General features: G+C 34.4%; 1 long non-coding RNA gene and 2 pseudogenes across 1 annotated transcript; 2 read left to right on the plus strand and 1 right to left on the minus strand.

The window, feature by feature from the left end:
• Nucleotides 1-3,486: 3,486 nt before the first annotated feature.
• Nucleotides 3,487-3,818, plus strand: LOC116015611 (annotated as a pseudogene).
• Nucleotides 3,819-8,459: 4,641 nt separating this feature from the next.
• On the minus strand, nucleotides 8,460-16,567 carry LOC116014868. The gene is made up of 8 exons (XR_004097501.1): nucleotides 16,362-16,567; nucleotides 14,558-15,165; nucleotides 14,340-14,464; nucleotides 14,062-14,156; nucleotides 13,716-13,946; nucleotides 11,957-12,047; nucleotides 10,442-10,493; nucleotides 8,460-8,768 (listed from the first exon to the last, which is right to left on the minus strand). It is a non-coding gene; the product is annotated as an uncharacterized LOC116014868 (long non-coding RNA).
• Nucleotides 16,568-16,760: 193 nt separating this feature from the next.
• LOC116016026 lies at nucleotides 16,761-17,586 on the plus strand (annotated as a pseudogene).
• The last annotated feature ends 3,618 nt before the right edge of the window (nucleotides 17,587-21,204 follow it).

A 21,204-nucleotide genomic window follows, 5' to 3' on the forward strand; every position in this document is an offset into this window, starting at 1 on the left:
TACACACTTGATGTCCAATACGAGAGTATTTCGGGTGTTAATGAGAATTTATGCCTTGTGTTCTTGGTTGGGCAACCTTGGGTTGAATTGCCATGAGAGTGGAGTTCAAGGTGAGGTTGCAAGTCCAAATAGCTACAAGAGTAGTATTTGGACACTTTTGTGCATCTCACTTACCCTATGCCTTATTTTAAGCCCCTAATCCTTAGTAAAATAATTGGCATCTTAGCTTGAATCAACCAAATACTGGTTCTTTGTTTTACTTGTCTTATTTAGCCTAATCATATCAACCCAACTCTTTAACGATATGCCTAGCTTATATAAGAATAGTTTTAGCTTGTGCTTAACTCCACCTTGCATCAATTCCTAACATTACAAGAGTCATCTCCAGTGAAACGATATCTAAACTCTGTACTGTGATTTTGTACTTGATGGATGCGTGAAAAACGTCATTACCATGTACGCTTGAAACGGATAATGGGTGAATGACAAATTGATTCTCAAAGTAAACCCATTTGAGTTGAAAAATGAAGGTGGAAAGGCTTTGTAAGGGCACTTGTTCTACATTGGTTTGAGAAATGGGTTTGCACCACTATATATACAACACTACAAAAAACGCAGAAATACCGACAGACAAAATATGTCGCTAAAAGGGTTTAGTGACGGAATCAGTCCGTCACAAAAACCCTCCTCGCTAGAATTTAGCGACAAAATTTTTTCTGTTGCTAAATTCTAGCGACGGAAATATCCATCGCTAAGTAAAATAAATCCGTCGCTAAATTCCTTCCGGCGACGAATTTGATGATGAAATTTGTGAGGAAATAACGACGACAACTTTTGTCGCTAAAATCTAGCGACGAATATTTCGTCGCTAAATCAAGAAAAAATCTGTCGCTATATTCTAGTTTGAAGATCTGGTGACAAATTTGAAAGGGAATAGCAATGGATATTTCCGTAGCTAATTATATTTTTTAAAAAACTATTTTATTTATTTTAAATAAAACCCCTATTTTTTTAATTTACCCGTTAAAGCTTAAAATCCACATCAACACACTATATCTAACACTATTATCATCAACACTACCTAATACTATCAAATTACCATCAAACTTTATATCACCATAAAATTAAATTATTATCAAACTTAATATTACATAATACTTTAAATCACATTTTAATACAATAATATATATCATCAGAATACAATACTATCAAATCAAAACTGCAGTTACATAACAAACTAGTGTTTTACCCGTGCGATGCACGGCAACAATTATGATATGATTAATTAAGGGAGAAATTTACAAAATGGAAAATTATTGTAGAATTGTATGAATGAAACTATGCTGAAATATTATAATAACATTTTACAAATTTTGAAAAACCTCTTTGTATACAATGTTTGTTGTGGAATTACTTTGGGTGTTCTCCTTATCACAAATCAAAATCTTCAATCCATTTGGGTTGGTGACTCTTGAAGCAGCAACATATAATTGTACATGACTAAATATTGGTCTTTTCAAAAAGAGGCCTACGTGAGAAAGTGATTGACCTTGACTCTTGTTAATCGTCATTGCATAAGAGACAATTAGAGGGAATTGTCTTCTTTGAAATTTAAAAGGCAGTCTCAAATGAGTCAAATCTAAAGGAGTTAATGACATTCTTGGAATCAAGATTTTATGACCTGGACTACTTCCAGATAATACCTTTGCTTCTAAAACATGATTTTTAAGTTTAGTAATAACCATCCTTGTCCCATTACACAAACCAACTGAGTGGTCAATATTTTTCAAGAGCATAACCAGAGTACCTACTTTCAGCCTGAGTTCATGATTAGGCACACCAGAACACTTGATCCCATTCAAAAATTCAGGCATGTGCACATCAACTAATAGATCAACATTTGAATCTGATTTGCAAGCACTGTCAAAGCTGAAATATGTATTTCCTTCATATGTGTTTAATTAAAGAAGTCATATATTCATTGATAGAGTCAACCAAATCAAGTGTTGGAGCCAATATTGCCGTCTTTTCCAATTATGTTGGATCATCACAAATATTAGAGTATGATGGATATGTACTTTTCACAATAGTTGCAATGGGATCTCCAGAACATTTCAACAAATTCTCTTCTGGAATAGTAATGTTTTCACATCCAATTGTTTTCCCCTGAATTTCTCCATCTCCTATGTTCGCAATCCATTCTGAGAATTACTTTAGCTTTTCATAATCACTATTTGAGGATGAGCTTTGAAGTCGCATATTTTTTGTCAGACGTAACACTTTACAGTACAATCACAAGTAAGATGTATTTATTGTTGCATTAACAATATCATGTCTACTTCCTTTTGGGATAATTGGCAAAATTTATCGAAAGTTTCTGCCAAATACAATAGTTTTCCCTGCCTCCGAAAGGCATCTCTAAACTTTTTGGATTGCAAAAACGCAATACATCACGCATACTTCTATCAAGTGCTTCAAAGAAATGCTTATGCATCATTGGTGCTTCATCCCAAATTATAAGTTTGCACTGAATAATGAGTTCGGCCAGATGGCTACCTTGTTTGATACTACATGTTGAATCCTCATTTGGGTTTAGGGGAATTGCAACCTTGAATGCTCAGTCCTTCCGCCGGGTAATAATAGAGAAGCTATACCACTTGAAGCAACATTAAGAACTATTTCTCCCTTTGATATCAATGTTGGCAAAAGAGTTCTCCAAACAAATGTCTTTCCAATTCCTCCATAACCGTAGACAAAAAAAAACTCCTCCTTGATTTGAATTTACATCATTCATTATTGTGTTGTAGACATTATGTTGCTCAAGTGTTAGATTTGATACCAACTTTTTGTGCTCTTCTTTAAGTTCTGCTTTGTCATAACACATCTCATCATACACCAACCTATTCATCAAACTGGCCGAACAGTCAAGATCTGGAATTGGCATTTGTTGGTAATCATGTAGGCTCTTCCCACATCTTTTCAACAATTTCTCAATCTCAACTAATGCTTGATTTTTTATTTCATCAACACTGAGGACTAAATCTAAAAAATATTAAACAATACATGTTAGAAAAGTATCACCATCTTGGAACTAATAATATTAGACATTAAATAAAAGAGTTAATACCTCCAATGGTCCTCCGAATATTAGCGATATACCAGTGGTGGTCCCTCGTCTTTAAAACGACCAGGATTTGTCCTCTATCTTTTTCAAAATAACCACCCGTGGTCCTCCGTTAGGTTTGGTGTCAATTGAACGTTAATTTTTTAGGGAAAAATTGGCATTAAAATTATTTCATTGTTTAAGTTATTCTTCGTGGCTGGAATTTACCCAATTTCCTTTTCCAAAATCAATTTCCCCCAAAATGAAGAACTTGACCGCTAGCCCCTTCTCCAAGTTGGAATCTGCAAAATCAAACCTACAAACTACAATTCCATTCTTCTTACAATCATCTGAAAGCCCTCTCTAAACCCTCAGCCGCCGCTATGGGAACGCCGGAAACTTCAAGGGAACCATGCCCTAATTGGATCCTAGACGACGTCGGCGGCGCGTTCGACTGCTCCATGGTCTACGTCCGCCAAAAGGAGGATTCGTGGAATTCCATCATCGCTGGAGACGCCACGGGCGGCGTCCTCTCCGTGCGGCAGGGCCTCGGCGCCTCCGCGAATCTACGTCTTCCCCGTCCCCGATCGCATCGTCGTGGTTCGAAGGATTGTTCGGAGGAAACAAAGAGGAAGAGAAGAAGAGCAGCGGCGTGAAGACAAAGATTCTGGAGAGCTTTGATTCGCCCATCCCACCAACATTCAACTTAAAGTGAAATTCCCTTCAAATTCAAAGCTAAATTTTTAGTTTTTATTGTAGAAAAATTGAAATTAGTTTTATTATGATAATCAAATTCAAGGCTTTAGTAAAATAATAACAAATGTATGTTGCCTTTCCCATCAATATATGAATTTTTGCAATTTTCAAACAGCTGAGAATTTGTAATTTATCTATCTGCAAATAAATTTGATTTCCAAGAATCTTGAATACTGTTCATCTTGGTCATTGCTTTTTGAGTGAATGTTCATGGTATAATGCTCATGCCTCTCAAGTAAATCAAATGGAAGCTTAAGAAGACTTGCTTACATGAATTGTTTGTCGTTGCTAGCTACAATGGCGATGGAGTTTATTTCATCCTCATCCATGGCATAAAATGGTCCATCCTCATACGAAGCCTCCATTGGCGAGGCAACTTGAAGAACTTGAGCTTAGGGCTGACAATTGGGGAAAAATGACGCTCTCAACTGGAAAATTTGAGCTTAAACATCAAATACATGGAAATGACCAGTTTGCCCTCATTTTTAACGTCAGTTTGACACCGTTTCTACGAGAGGACCACGGGTGGTTATTTTGAAAAAGATAGAGGACGAATCTTGGTCGTTTTAAAGACGAGGGACCACCACTGGTATATCGCTAATACTCGGAGGACCATTGGAGGTATTAACTCTTAAATAAAATATTAAAGCAAATGGATAAATGCATATCTTGGAAGTTCAATATGTTACGTTGTTTGTACAGAATATCATCGGACATATATGTCCAACATTTGTCCCAAACCACTTCCGGATGACTTAAACAATTTGAGGATAACAATGTTGTGAATAAATTTCTTAACTCTCCTGTAGTTGCCCACTGACTTGCTTCAACAATTCCATCAATATATTCTTTGTCGTCTTCCAATAGCCCAAGTGCATAACATGCATCACGGTAATTGTCATACAACACCCATTGATTGTTCTTAAGTCTTCATAACACGTAGGCCATCGGATTACATTCAAAAGATATCTCAAATAGTACATCTCACCACTTCCAAGAGGAACATAAAAAACTCGACCAATTGAGAATCCTCGTTGTCTTGGAACAAATTCTCTTGTTGCTTCTTGTTTCCAAACGAACTTTGTTAGCATCTCTGCATAAGTTAGTTGCTTTGCCTCAGGGTATTTTTTGTTTGCCTCAAGCCAAGCCAGAAACATGCTATGTTTTACTGTATGTCGTTTTACAATGACATCGGTTGGAGCATCCTCATCAAAATAAATGCTTTGTTCATTTGGCAAATGAAAATTCAAGCACTCTACAGGAGGATATCTGTATTGTATTTCAAAACCTAATATCTTCCAAGCAGCTTCGTAAGGCGATACATATCTACAATTGTAATACATTTTGACATTATCAATAGTTGTCCTAGATTGTTTATCTGTAGCACTTTGATAAAAAGAAGCTGTAACTCGATCGTTGCTTTTGTTTACGTACTTTAATAGATATTTGATAGATTGAGATTTGAATACTATAATATACATCATATAGTAATTTGATTGTTGAAATTTTTTTTAACTATTATCATGAGAGGAATTTAATTACATACATTAACATAATATAGTAATATTTTTTTAATACTATAATATACATCATATAGTAATTTGATTGTTGGAATTTTATTTTTTTTACTATTATCATGAGAGGAATTTAATTAAACATAATATAGTAAATTTTTATTGAAACTATAATATACATCATATAGTAATTTGATTGTTGGAATTTTTTTGAATATTATCATGAGAGGTATTTAATTACGTACATTAACCTAATATAGTAATATTTTTTTGAATACTTTAATATACATCATATAGTAATATATATATATATATATATATATATATATATATTAAAAATACGCAAGATTATAATATTTTGAACCATAATTGAATTGCATGGTATAATAACTATAATTTTGTTGAATAACTATTACTTTCCGTGTGACTATTTTGTTAATATATGTACATAAATAATTTTGTTAAGTATTGTAATATTATATTGACTGATTTTAGTTTTTTAAATAAATAAATTAATAAATATATAAATACATATATAACCTACAAACAAGCAATCGTATAATTGAATAGCATTTAATTACGTATATTAACATAATATAGTAATATTTATTTGGAATACTATAATATATATCATATAGTAATTTGATTGTTAGATTTTTTTTGGATATTATCATGAGAGGAATTTAATTACGTACATTAACATAATATAGTAGTATTTTTTTGAAATACTATAATATACATCATATAATAATTTGATTGTTGGAATTTTTTTGAATATTATCATGAGAGGAATTTAATTACGTACATTAACATAATATAGTAATATTTTTTTTAATACTATAATATACATCATATAGTAATTTGATTGTTGGAATTTTTATTTTTTTTTAATATTATCATGAGAGGAATTTAATTACGTAATTAACATAATATAGTAATATTTTTTTTGAATACTATAATATACATCATATAGTAATTTGATTGTTGAAATTTTTTTTAATATTATCATGAGAGGAATTTAATTACGTACATTAAGATAATATAGTAATTTTTTTTAATACTATAATATACATCATATAGTAATTTGAGTGTTTACTAATATAAAATAAAAAAATACGCAAGATAAAAATATTTTGAACCATAATTGAATTGCATGGTATATTATCATGAGAGGAATTTAATTACGTACATTAACATAATATAGCAATATTTTTTTTGGAATACTATAATATACATCATATAGTAATTTGATTGTTGAACTTTTTTTGAATATTATCATGAGAGGAATTTAATTACGTACATTAACATAATATTGTAATAATTTTTTTGAATACTATAATATACATCATATAGTAATATATATATATATATATATATATATATATATATATATATATATATTAAAAATACGCAAGATTAAAATATTTTGAACCATAATTGAATTGCATTGTATAATAACTATAATTTTGTTTAATAATTATTACTTTCCGTGTGACTATTTTGTTAATATATGTACATAAATAAGGAATCCATACAGGAATGGAATTGAATAAAATATTTCATTAATTTCCGTGTATAATAAGGAATGGAATCATATTTTGAATATTTTGTCAATTTCAGCCATAAATAAGGAATGATAAGGAAGGCTAGAATTTCTGATAAATAATTATTATATAATATTATGTTGACCGATTTTAAATTTTTTGGACTAAAATGAGCGGGAAAGCTAGCACTTTTGTTTTAATATATATATAGAAGTCTGAAAGTAGCATTTTTTGTTGATTTTGGAAGTCTTGCTCCTTAAGGTCACTAGTAAATGATGCAAATCCATTGTGTATACAACATTGATGGAAGTGAATAAAAATGGTTTCCATCAACATGATACTCCTTCACCCACCTGCAAAACTTCATTACATTATTTTCACAAGCAATCAAACATCAAACAGCACCCAAAGCCCAAATATTTACCAATTCAAATTTGAAAGAAGGAAGTGAAAAACATCAGGATCTCCATATTCGAACATTCTTGTACCCCAAAATTTATAGTTAGCGACAGATACCCATCCGTCGCTAGGTAGCAACGAATACCATTTTCCGTTGCTATTCCGTCGCTAAGTTATAAAAAAATAAATAGATGCTTTAAACCTAGCGACGGATAATTTTTTCCGTCGCTAATCCGTAGCAATTAAAATTAATTGATCAACCCGCCAAAAATCCGTCGCTAATCTGTCTCAATTTTATGAGCGGCAAGTTACCGCTAAAATTAGCTACGGAGTTAACGTCAAACTTTTTCCGTCGCAAAATTCCATCGCTAACTTTCAATTTTTTGAAAATAAATAAAGCCGTCGCTAAATTAGCAACATAATGAATCTGTCACTAAATTCGTCGTTATTTTTGCGTTTTTTTGTAGTGCAAGAGCCTTTTAGAGGCATGTTGAATTGTATTGCATAGAGGCTCTCTTTAGCACGCAGGGGTACAAATCAAATCCAAAATGAGTCTGAAAAGGTGTTCTGGACAGTGTTAATTATGATATGTAGGAACTCTCTCAAAATATGAGTTTTTCTCCCTTACTCTCTCAACTCCTTTCTTAAATGAAATTTCTGCCAACACTTCCTTAAAAAAGGAATCAAAGTGCTTTCCTGCTATTCTTGTTCGCTGGACTTTTTGTTTGAGTGCTCAAACATAAATCGCAATCCGTTTTATCTTGGGAGTTTGACGGTACAACGCTCCTAGCACTCTCGGGAGGTAGCAAATTGGTTTTAAGGAAAGCGTGAGGTACACACGACTCGGATTTCCTCTTTTCTTCTCGTTGCGTTTAAATCTCATATTTTAAAACCATTTCTTCGTATTTATTTATTTTATATAAATAAATTATTGATTTTGTACCAAGTTTGGTGGGATTATTTTTTTTTTATAAATTAAATCCCTTATTATTTTGGTTTCGTTCCAAAATTTTGGTTAGAATTAATTTTCTAAATTAAATTTCATTTTGTGTATCGACTTATTCACAACCTAGATATAAGAAAATATAGAGAGAATATAAAGAGAACAAATATTTTGTATTGTTAAATATTGCTTGTAAATAGTGTAAAAATTGCTTCCCCTTCTTCCCATGTATGGGGGTTTATTTATACATATTTTGAGCTAGGAGCCATACAAGGAATAGAAATCTTAGACTGCATCATATTGGGAGTTATTGTTACATTATGAATAGTAAACAATCCTTATTACATTATGAATACTAAGCCCAATACTTATTAAACTCCTAGGTCGCTCTGTACTAGGTATCTCTTGTGCTTTCTTGATCCAGTTATTTTCTTGGGGCGGTCCATGTGGTCAATTCCAAGGCCCTTTTAGTTGACTAGTCTTTCGGATCAGCCAAGTGCATGTACCATCTATAACAACCGTTGAGGGTTGTTGAAAATAAGGGGAAAAAAGACTAAGTTAGTTTTATAAATATTCTAAACTTTCAATGATTATAAATTTGATCCCATATATTTTCATTTGTTTACAAAAATTTTCAACCATTAACGAATCCTAATAGAAGATTGTGTCCTCACTTTTTATCAGAAGAAAGTGTTCTCATTTGAACCAACCACCCCTATATATATATATATATATATATATATATATATATATATATATGAGATCACGTACACCTATTCTATTTGGCTCAAAATTACAAAAGTTCTCAATTTCTCTCTTTCAATAGTCTTTTAAGCAAAACGTGAAAAGCACCACACCCTACTCAGATGCACATGTTGTATTGAAATGGAGATAGGAAAGAAAAGTTGGGAAATAAATTGTGTTGAAAATGGTAGGGGAGTATATAATAACATTGAGAAAATGTTTGATGCATTATAATGTTTTAATATTCTTCTTGTCAAATTAATTGAAATACATCGTCAATTATGTTTTTTTTTTAAAAAAAAATTATTTATAGAGCAAACTTTATTCTTAATCATATATCGAATATTATGATATTGTCATATTTAGGTAAATTCTTTTAATTTTATCATATTATATCCTTGACTTTTATTTGATTGCTACAATTAGTCATCTAAGCATGAACATCCAAAGCCAATCTCAAACCTAAAGTAGTAAGATCAAAAAGAGAGCATGTCTGAATTCATGACTTCTGATTGCTCGCGTGACTTCCCAAGAAGACTTCAGTAAACTGGCTCATTTTCATTACAAACCTAGAGTTTTGGTACAATCAACTTCTCTTACTTCTAAGCTACACAATTTACTTAAAAGATTGAGGGGAGCCATATTTAGAAACTAGAAGCTTTGATTTTAACTTTACAAAACAAAAAATATGGAATACAGTACACTACATTTGGAAAATCCAGGTCCATATGAAGTTATCAGTGCAGAAAATATTTGACCTAGCAGTTATAATAACTTTACTAGTATACTAAGATTCTGTTAGAAGGTATTAGGCCAAGCACTTAATGTCAACTGTTAGCAGATAACTATCAGAAAAGAATTACGAGTTACAAGGGTACACAAGTGGCATGACAAGTCATTGTACAGATATTGCAGCATATTAAACATCTTTTTCTGTTGATTTACATCAACAAAAGGAAACATGCTTAACTAAACTAGCCAATAGCTAGCTAGGATCTTAACTAAATGTATTCTATTCCCAATTTAATTACAATAAGCACTAACTATTAGCCCTTCAGATTGTATATATTTCTCTAAAACATCAATCCAAGTATCATATCCATCTACCTATTTCTCTCTCAACTTCTCCTATAATTTCCATGCTATAGCTCTCTCTATCATGTGCATCTGTAGATCTAAGCTAAACATGTTTAAAGCATCTTTAATTAATTTTCTCACCATTTACCCCTAATAGGCATCATTTCTATCAAACAGATTAAATGAAAAAGATAGGAGATAAGTTAGCTAGCACTAAACAAGCAACACTGCTATATTGCTGTTAACTATTAATCCATTGAAAAAGATAACCACAAAATGATAAAAGAATGAACACATTTTGAATACTTCAACTTTAGTTTGATACAACTGCTTGTATTATGTGCAAAGTGAAAGTAGTAACCTGTTATCAGCTTCAACAATAACAGAAGGTCCAGCGTATTTTACTCGATCGCCTGCCAATAGATCAATAGTGTAAAAACCCAAGCAAGGGAATGCTCATAATGAAATTTGCAAATAAATAATTAATAGTTAGTGCTTATTGTAAAACATCAATAGGTAGTTAGCCTTTTATGTGCTCAACTGCCCAGCCGATATTTTGTTTTTTAATTTTGTTTGTTTAGTTTGTATGGATTATGGTTGGGATATTATGTGTTTTTAGAATATTATGTGCTATTGAACATTTATATTTTATGGGAGCAATACTTGCTAGAAGTCTTAAAACCAAGACACCATATGCAAATAAAACTAAGTTTTCTTTTAGTTGGGTATCAAGGCATCCATCAAATGCCTGATGGGCATCTAGCAATTTTTACAACATTGGCTCCTAAATCCATTTAGATGGAGCAGCTGAAAAAATATTGTACAGCTATAGTAAATATAGTAATAATATGAGCAAGCTTTTGAATATTAGAAGAAAAGTAACTAAAAAAAACAAGTGAATAGTCCATATGAAATCGGAGAAGAGCTTAACATGAAGTGAGAAAATCTGGCTACATCTCCAATATCCTTTATAATTTTAGTATATATATACTATTGGGCATGTTTTTCTCAATTTCTACATTAAATTTTACAACACTCCTTATCACACTTCCTAATAACATAACAATTTCCTCCTTAAAACATCAAAATTTTTTGGTAAAATAATGCCTAGTTGTGTCAAATCTTGAAGTTCTGAGTAGAAATTAAATTGGAACTTGAAGTGGTCATACACAACCACTTAAAAAATTTCAAATCATGATCCACTTCTGAACTTAGATCCAAACAGGAGTACATATACACGCAGGGTATACCAATTGTGATATTAATCAAGTGGGTATGTAATACTGTAATGTGTACATCTCAATAGCATCAACATATATTAAGTGCACCTATGAATTTAAATGTAAATGTATGCATAAAAATAATATTAATCACAAAATACATTTGTAGCAGTACTTGTGATTTAATCAGAACGATAACATCAACCAAACTCTTCAACATAGTTTTAGAAAGCTTGCATTATTTTGTACATCACACAGGAAAGAGAGATTAAGTTAAATTTAAGATACAAAGTTATAATTTGTTTATAATTGATTAATTTCCAAAAAAATCTCATCTATACAGTCATTGATGAGACAATAGTGAATAAAGAATTAGACACATGAAGATTACAACGCTAGATGATAAGTTGAGAACAATGGTGTATATGCAATCAAACTTCAGAAACACTAGAGGTGATAGTGCCATAATAGATGGAATGGATGTACCATAAAATATGGAGTTCCAAGACTTTGATTAATTTATCCACATGGAAAGAAAGATGGATGACAACTTAAATGATACAATTAAGACCGGTGGTTGCAATAAATGTTGGGTAGTATCAGCAGATTTTCTAAACAAACAAACAAAAGCATAAACAATAAAAAATACTTAATACCTTTTCTAAATGGCCGTTTGGTATTTTCTGAACTATCAACAGCTTCTGATGATGGGGATTCAGAAGAATCATCACTTTCTCCTGATACTCTCTGAAATAACCAGAAAACATAAGTTAAATATTGATCTGATCTAATCTGATAGCATATAATCTATAGATTTGCAGAGATGCATGGTTTTGTACACCCATTGACATATGAAACTGTTAATCTCAGACTTCTAAAGAGTAAAACATGATGCATGTGGAGAGGCACGTACATAAACACAGCAAATTAGTTTCTAGGGCATAGTTAAATGCACTATATTCTTGTATAAAATGTGGACAAAGTGCTAAAAAGAAATAAGAACATTTATAATACTGAACAATTAGTACCATGATTTTAAATAACCTTCATAATATCAATAACTTTCATTAGAATTAGAGAAAAAGCACTCTAGAAGACTAAACTTCAACAATCCTGGATGGCTGGATGTCAAAGGGTGATCAAAACTGCAAATTTGTCCCAGTAGTAGATACCATGACATTTAGTACTCTTCACAAAGATTAATAACTTTCATTAGAAGCAGAGAAAAAGCGCTTTAGAAGGCTGACTTCAACAGTTTTGGATGACAATGGGTGAACAAAACCACAAAATGTATGTCCCAGCAGTAGATATAGACCATTTAGTACTCCTCATAAGTCATTAGAACTAGAGAAAAGCACTCCTACTCTCCTAGGTACATATACCAACTCAGGAAGAATTTCCTTTAGCCCAATAAACCAATGAAGTAGGGTCTCTTGTGCATACTAAGAGTCAGAATGACAAGGAGGAAACAGCCAAGATATGAATGGGTAGGCAACACAACGCATAAGACATACAATAGTCTATATTATCAAACTATGCATCCTACATAGAGCACTTCACTACTGAAGATCTAGATTGGTGCACTAAACATTCTTTTAGAGTTCTTGGCCAAATAGAAGAACATCTTTGTGATAGAAACCATAGAATGCAAAAGAATACATGACAGATATGAATTAATTTAATTCCTAGTTAATCTTCTAAATCCAATTTGAGAACTAATTCCACTTTTCTCCCTCAAGTACAGTGGCACTTCCACATTATACCCTTGACTTCAAGCTTGGACAGGTGTGATCTGTTGGTCCTACCTTGAAGACTTCAGTCAAAAGGCAGTAGAAAACACGCACATGCCACTCATGTAACCAGATTTGAGGGAATATCAATCCATTGTTCTCAAATTTCCCTTGAATTCAAGCCTCAAACCCCAACTTTAAAATCTCTTGAAGCATCATGACCTAATTTTTAATATTTTAAAAACACAAAAGAAGCTATGCATAGCCAGATGACTAGTCTCTCAAAATCCTTATTTAACTAGGTACGGGAGGAATGAGGACAGAGACACTGAGGAGAATGAAAACTGGATATCACGCAAACCTTGCCTACCAAGAGGATTTCCATTCCAAAAATTCAAACCTGGTTGTTGCAGAAAATTTTCTCGATATATTAAAGGCTTGTTTCTGTCTTTCTGAGGCTTGACAGAAAAAAAAAATATCAGACACAACCAGACCAAGTAAAATCATTATTTTGGCAACCACATTTCTTTGAGTTTTAGAATGTTTACTGAATAACTCAATAACGACAAAGTTCTGTCCCAAATTTAATCATAGGAACTGCTTCCTCTTCTTGACTAAAATGCACTTTCCATCCTTTTAAGAGACCAGAATGATCAAAGTTTTTAAAGTTATTTAATAAAATTACCTTCTCAAAGTCTTCAAGATTGTAAGGAACAAGTTTCTTTAGGGCTTCAGCAGATGCCTGAACATCTCTTTCGTCATCACTAGCTTCAGACCTTGCCTCTCCACTGCTTGCCCATTCCTCCTCATTAGCTGCATCAGTCGCATCATCCGCTTCAGACTCTGAAGCATACTCTTCAGCTGATTCTGCATCCTCATCTGATTCACTTTCAGATGAGCAATCTTCCCCAAAATCCTGCATCAGTACAGTTTGCAGATTATGAAGAAAGAAATAAACATTCGCTTGAAGAACTTTAGCAGCAATGAATAAGCCAAACTGCAGGTAGGGGAGAGGTGGGATCAACACATACATAGGAAGCTAGAATGCTGTTATCAAGAACTAACAGTGGGACTTTCAAATCTTTAGCAACTGCTCAGACAAATCTTTCTCGATAAAGTTCAGTGCCTGTCATTATCATTAATAGTTGAGTTTTCACTCATAACCAAGAATATTAGCAAAGACTTACCAAAATGAAACAAAAATAAGAAATATGAACACAAGTACTATTTCAGAAACCAAAAAATGAGACAGTATTGCATGATATAGGTGCATGATATAGGTCTAACAAGAGAGTAAGAAAAACTCAACCCGGAATACTCTGAAGCATAATTCTCCCACTTGACGAATTTAAGTGGCCACCATAATCCATAGTAAGTTTTCTATGCTTTAGATGTGAGGCGGCACATTCCACCAGGAGGCTCTTAGTGTGTTCACTAGTATAGTAAATTATTCACTTGGATTAGTAATATTGAAGAATGGTAAGAAAAAGAATACAAAAATAATAATTAACATGGGGAAGTGCTTACTGGACATAATAAGGAAAGGTGTCCCATGATACAGCTATCTTCTCCCAAGGAACAATCCGCCTTAAAAACTCATTTTTAAATCTTTCTCTTCTAGGCAGAAAGGGTGACTCCTTCTTCTTACTATCAATTGACAGCTTTTCATTGCAAAGCCATTCCTTTTGTTCTAGCTCACCAAGTTCAGCATGTCCATCACAATGTCTCACCTGTTCACCAACTTTTTGTTTCCAAGTCTTTGCCTTGTCAGAGCTAGGTTGTTCTATTGTGCGTGCATGTTTATCCTCACTTGCATTTCTTCCATCACCTTCAGAGCTATAAAACCTCAACTGGCTACAACTTAAACAGACATCTGACCTTCTAAGCAACCTTATATGTGTTCTCCCATAACCAATACTTGTTGACTTGAAAGTATCTAGCAGATGTCTTCTATTCAAGGTACCTTGAAACGTGCAGCTCTCAAGAATTGGTGCAGAGCTTGAAGTTTGAGTAGGAGCACAGTTGCGGTAGTAAGAACTAATCAAATGTTTGCCACGTTGAGATACAAGACTCCATGTTTTACCATCAGTCTTTATTCTCCTCACATACATCGCAACTTATAAGAAAAGCAATACCTAGTTCATGGCAGAGTTTACCAAATTAGTTGATATCCAATTTCAAAAAGTTAACTGTAAACTTTTACTCCCTAGCTTCTAACAAAATTTGAATCTTACCCAGTTTGCGCAATTAAAATTTGAATCTTGCCTATAGTGATTAATTCCATAGCTTATAGTATAGTATTTCACTTTTGATCATAACTTGGAAAACTTATTCACAACAATATAATCCATAGCGACCAATTGATATTATTCAAAGTTATCCTTAATAACGAAGTATCTGCCATAGTGCCACTAAATGACAAAAAAGTAATTAAAAACATTCCCACCTAAAAACTAACAAGGATTAGTCATGAATTATTGATGGCACTTAGGTTTCTCCTTAAATGCAGAAAGAACCAATAATTACACAGTACACAAGAGCAAATGTTCTATCATAAACTGGTTGGAGAAAAATAAAATAATAAGCATCAAACCATGACAAACTGGGAATAAAACTTCCCCCAAAATAATGTCTTTTCAACAAATTTCTAAAAAAGTAAATAAATAATAAATTTTAAAAAAAATTTAAAAATAAAAAACTGTTATACACCACATAACTACAGTGTTGTTGCAATGTATCAAAGCCATTAAAAAAATTTTAAAAAAAAATAAAATAAAACAGTTTTTGCACACCTGATAGGAATAATAGGATATAAGATATTCACAAAGCAATAGCAATAGGCATCCACTATGTGCTCAGAAAACCTATTGGTTTGATTAAAGTAGTTGCAAAAGATAGGTCCACATTTGTCATTAGTTATTGCTAGACTAGAACGTATACTGCAATTCACAACAGTTGTCAAGAATTTGTTTTATCAAAAGCTTCTAAAAGTTTGAACTTTTTGAGCAAAATTAACATGCACCAGATAACGCATGACTTATGGACATCCAAAAAGATGTACACGACTAGGAACTCCAAAATGCATTGCTAAAATTCAAGGCAATTCAGGCTTGGTTTTACCCAACCCAAACCAGAGATTGTATTTGAGCAAGTAATGTGCATAGGGATTTTGTGTAAGAGCTTCAACCATTCACGGGAAGCTACAGAATTTAAAGTTCACCAAAAAAACAAAAAAAAAAAAAAAAAAAAAAAAAAAAAAAAAAAAAAAAAAAACTGAAGCAACAAACGGTAAAACATTCATTATCCAAACAAGAGACGAGAGATGCGCTACCTGTCAAGGGAATCAAGGAAGCGGCTCGTTGTGGAGAAGTTTGTAATAGTCAATATGTCCCCGGGCTCTTCCTGAAAACTTCTTTCAATGGCCTCGGCAGGAGTAAATCAGAATATTTCACTGGAAGCTTGAAGAAAATAGGGATTAGCTTAAAGCAGGGCTCTCTGTGAAAGGGAAAACGTCAAAAGCGGAGAGAGAAGAAGGGTTTTCCGCCAAATAAATCTATTTTTACATTAGCACAACCTAAACGGCGCCGTTCCATGTAAAACTATCTTCTTCTTTTTTTTCCTTTTTTTTTTTTTTGTGTGTTTGGTTCAAGAACCAAGATACGTAAAATAACATAGAGTAAATACCAGCCAAGGACCTTGTAGTTCAGTGGCATCAAACCTTTCCTTGTATATGAGAGGTGGTGGGTTCGAGCCTCAGTGGGGACACTACTGATTCTTGTGCTTCAATACTTTGAGAAAGTAGTTATGAACATATTCGAAAAAAAAAAAAATCCTCTAACTTAGTCCTCAACTTTTAAATTCACCACCATTAGTCCTCTTACTTTTGGTTTTACTCCATCTATAGTCCTTTCGTTAGATTTGGCTTTCTCGGGGGTAAATTTGTCCTTTTCATAATTATTGAAATTAATACTTTGTTTTTCAGACTTCTTCCTCATCACCCTGGCGGTGCCACAATATCATCGCAAAAGACGCAAATAATCAATCTTTTTTTTTCTCAAACACTCAAATGTATTCAAAAAAATTTCCAGCAGCTCCCAAGGCAAAGAAAAATTTCCGCCGAGAGGAAGCCGGCCTCCGACAAGCCGACGGAGGAGGGGAATAAGACCAGTGTCACCGAGAAGGCTCCCGCGGAGAAGAAGCCAAAGGCCGGAAGAAGCGTCCGAAGAAAGGTGGCGCCGCTACCAGAGACAAAAAGAAGAAGATGCTGAAGAAGAGCTCCGAGACCTACAAGATCTGATCGACATCCTCAAGGTTCTGAAGCAAGTCCATCCCGACATTGGAATCTCCAGTAAGGCCATGGGCATTATGAACAGCTTCATCAACGCAATCTTTGGGAACTGGCGCAAGAGGCTTCCAGGCTCGCCGGTTACAGCAAGAAGCCCACAATCACGTCCCGTGAGATTCAGACCACCGTGCGCCTCGTCCTCTCCGGTGAATTAGCGAAACATGTCGTGTCTGAAGGCACAAAGGTTGTGACTAAGTTTACAAGATATTGAATTTAATGCTTTCCAATCTAGAATTTTCTCTTCTTCTTATGTTGTGTTTTGAAAAATGGAACTGCCCAATAGGTACTGTGTTATTAAATCAATGAAAGAAGTTGTTGTTCTTATATACAGAGTAATAGAATATTATGACAGGGAAAGTAAAAGAAGATAAATATTGTATGCGTTAATCGCAATGGGTTATCGGGTCATAGAGTTTTGTGATGGGGAGGGCAGATTCCTTTTCTTTGGTTCCTCGCTCCCTCTTCCATCTCATTCTTCCTACCAAGCTTCACAGAAAAAAAAAATGGTTGATTATTTGTGATGATACTGTGGCACCGCCAGGGTGATGAGGAGGAAGTCTGAAAAAGGAAGTATTAATTTTAATAATTATGAAAGGACAAATTTACCCCTGAAAAAACGGAGTCAAACAGCCAAATCTAACGGAAGAACTATAGATGGAGTGAAATCAAAAGTAAGAGGACTAATGGTGGTGAATTTAAAAGTTGAGGACTAAAAGTGGCATTGCCACAATAGTCGGAGGACTTCCGCTGGTATTTACTCAAATAACATATATTTGCTTGTGAATATTCTCATAGTTTATTTATGTTATTTAATTTTTTGTCATGATTCTAATGGTAAGCTGGCAGGAGGACTTTTGGCTGTTTTTCATCTATATAATAGTAAAAAATTAAAGACCGAGAACCTCTGACCCACTGTCACGTAGACCGATTTCGCATAGGGTATACCAATTTGTATCCATTTGAGTATTAATATAGAGTATTTATCCGTACCTCCGTATATTACTTTATCATATATATATATATATATATATATATATATATATATATATATATATATCTAAAAACATAATAAGTCTCAATGATAGTTATATCCCTGGTTTTTGTCCGTTTTTTAACTACTTACCTTCTTGTACATTATGTTCTTAATGTTGTACACTACATTTTTATGGACAAGAATGTCCAACATATTCTGTTACTGTTAAAGTTGACTAAAGAACTGTTAAAGTATACATTCATTTCCGGCCACTCATTTTCCTTCCATATTTTCCCTATTTCTTCCGCTATTTCTTATTTACCCAGGATCTGCAATTTCCCTATTTCCACAACCTAATTCTTCCGCTTTTCCTTCCCTTATTTCCCCTAATCTGCAATCCACGAATCTTCCACCTATTTTCCTCCGCAGATTCCTCCATCATTCATCTGTTGCTTCATATGAGGATTTACACGCTCAACAGCTGGAAGAAGAGCTGCAATCAACAACATTCAATGATTATGAAAATGAATTGCGCTCAATATTTAAGCCAACATAACAGAAACTAACATAAATGAATTGGGATGATGCCAACTGTTATTGATCGGTATCTCTTGAAAAATCTACAAAAACATGCATCCTTACTATAATAATATACTAATAAAAAAATCATACTTTTGCTACTTCCCAAACACTTAATAATAACAATAAGGAATAATGGAAAAGAATCGGTGAATTTTTTTTTCATGTCTGTAATACAATTCTACTTATTATTTTACAAAAAATCTCCAAATAATAATATTGATTGAAATTACACTATAAATACTTTTCTAACCGTAATACAATTGTACATCAAACATGCATCCTTTTTTTTTTGAAATCAAAAACCAAACTTGATTAATGAATAAGAGCAGAAATAGAGTTCGAGGGAACCGAGTCCCAATACAAAGTAGAAACCTGCGAAAAGGCCGAAGCCGCAAGAGTATGTGCTATGACATTTGCTGATCTGGGGACAAACCCAACTATGCTAGATATAAACGAAGCTAAAATCAATCTGGAAGCCTCAATGGCGTACCCCGCATGCGATAGGACTGTGGAATTTGAAGAGAGATACGCCCGAAGCTGTGAGCAATCAGTGTAGACCGCAACTGATGGAAGGCCCCTGTCGCGCAGCCATGAAAGTCCCTCCTTTGACGCCACCGCCTCCGCCATTAATGGTGAAAAACAGCTCGGTAATGGCCCAGCACAAGCTGCTATGAAGCTCCCTGTCGCGGATACAAGAACGGCACCAAAGGACGCCTTTAGCGAGGTGGGGCAGAACCGTGCGTCGAAGAAGCATCTCGGCACCCCTGTCTGTGAGAGTTCTGGAGCAGGTTGGAAGGACGGCGGCGGGGCCGGTGCTCCGAGAGAGGAAGATGAGCCAGGAGCCGAACCAGTGTGGTGACCGCCGTGAACCTCCCTCCACGCATGTAGAGCTGCAAACGCTGATGAGGCGACCTTCGCTGGCAGTGGCAGGAATCCCTCCCACACAGCTGAATTTCGCGCCTTCCAAAGGTGATAAAGGACCGCCACAACCGCACCAACTTCCCCTTTAGATAAATCATGGAGAACAGATGAGAACCACATATCAAAGGAAATATCAACAATAGATGGAATGGGCAGGTTGGAAACATTCCAAACACGTTGTGAGAACTCACACCCAACTAATGCATGCATAACACTCTCATGAGAAAGACCACACTTAGGACATGCAAGATCAACATCTACCCTTCTTAAATGTAGATTGGTAGTAACCGGGAGGGTACCACCTAAGGCCCTCCAAAGAAAGGTCTTCCATTTGAGAGGCACTTTTATTTTCCACATTGTAATCCACTGTTCAAAATCTCCTTCCATGGCCGAATAATCACCCAGAATTGCTCTATAGCCGCATTTCACTGTATAACATCCCTTTGGGTCACCATGCCAAAACCACGAATCCTCATAATCAGGGGAGATAGGGATCCTTCTAATACGTAGAACATCATCAGAGTTAAATATATCATTCAAAATAGAGATGTCCCACATATTGGTGTTTCATCAATTAATCCAGCCACATGTGATCCACTAAGTTGCTGAGGCATGGGTGTCTGTATTAACGGATTTGGGCCATCTAGGAGCCACGGATGACCCCAAATCAGAGTAGATTTCCCATTCCCAATCCTACGCCTCACACCTCCACAGACTAAACCATGGGCAGCCATAATACTACGCCAGCAAAAACTAGGGCAATTACCAACAGTAGCATCAATAAAAGAGGTTTTGGGGTAGTACCTTGCTTTATAAATTCTTGCAACCAGTGAACTGGGATTGGTAAGAAAACGCCATGCCTGCTTACCCAATATGGCTAAATTGAAAGCTCGAATCCTTGAAGCCTAACCCACCAAATTTCTTTGGAATACATAAGCGATCCCAGGCTTTCCAGTGAATCCTTCTCTCAGCCCCAGAACCCCACCAAAAACGATTCATGGTCCTCTCTATGGATAAACAAACTGACTCAGGAAGTAAAAAGACACTCATTGAAAAGGTAGGCATAGCCTGAGCTACACTTTTCAAAAGAACCTCCTTACCAGCCTGTGAAAGAAGCTTCTTATTCCAAGACCCAACCCGCTGCTTGATTTTATCTTCAATGTAAGCAAAAGCAGCCTTTTTATTCCTACCTACAAAAGCTGGCAATCCCAAATATTTCCCAAAATTCGGAGCCTGAGCAACCCCTAAAACCGCCACAACCTCCTCCCTGTGCAGGTTGTGTGTGTTTCTACTGAAACAGACACTAGACTTGTGGTAGTTCACTGCCTGGCCAGACATATGCTCATATACATC

This window comes from Ipomoea triloba, chromosome 4 (assembly GCF_003576645.1).
Source record: "Ipomoea triloba cultivar NCNSP0323 chromosome 4, ASM357664v1".
In the NCBI taxonomy this organism is placed as follows: domain Eukaryota; kingdom Viridiplantae; phylum Streptophyta; class Magnoliopsida; order Solanales; family Convolvulaceae; genus Ipomoea; species Ipomoea triloba.